This window comes from Penaeus monodon, chromosome 29 (genome assembly GCF_015228065.2).
Source record: "Penaeus monodon isolate SGIC_2016 chromosome 29, NSTDA_Pmon_1, whole genome shotgun sequence".
NCBI classification, from domain to species: domain Eukaryota; kingdom Metazoa; phylum Arthropoda; class Malacostraca; order Decapoda; family Penaeidae; genus Penaeus; species Penaeus monodon.
The window spans coordinates 8,832,805-8,833,094 of record NC_051414.1 but is presented as its reverse complement, the minus strand read 5'-3'; the positions used below and the strand labels follow the sequence as shown (position 1 = coordinate 8,833,094).

Below are 290 nucleotides of genomic sequence, written 5' to 3'. Positions count from 1 at the left end.
ATACACAAAAGGATCACCAGAAATAAAACAAAACACGATACCGTTTGTCATTACACTTTTATTAATCTAAGCCGCGCGGGGGGATTATCATAATCATCAATTATTAATTAGCTTTAATCATTAATACATGTAAAAAAAAACAACATTATTTTCCAGTCAAACATCTGTGGAAGAGAATTCATCGGGCGTTCCCTGCATTCGCCACAGAAAATTCGAGAAGGACGCTCACCGACTCAGATGTCTCATGCATACAGAGTCAACAAATTCCAATTAGGTGTTGGATAAAGACG

At 36.9% G+C, this 290-nt stretch overlaps 1 protein-coding gene across 1 annotated transcript in view; it reads right to left on the bottom strand.

The window, feature by feature from the left end:
* LOC119591720 (agrin-like) overlaps positions 1-290 on the bottom strand; it is a 23,384-nt gene that overhangs the window by 22,391 nt on the left and 703 nt on the right. The window lies entirely within an intron of this gene.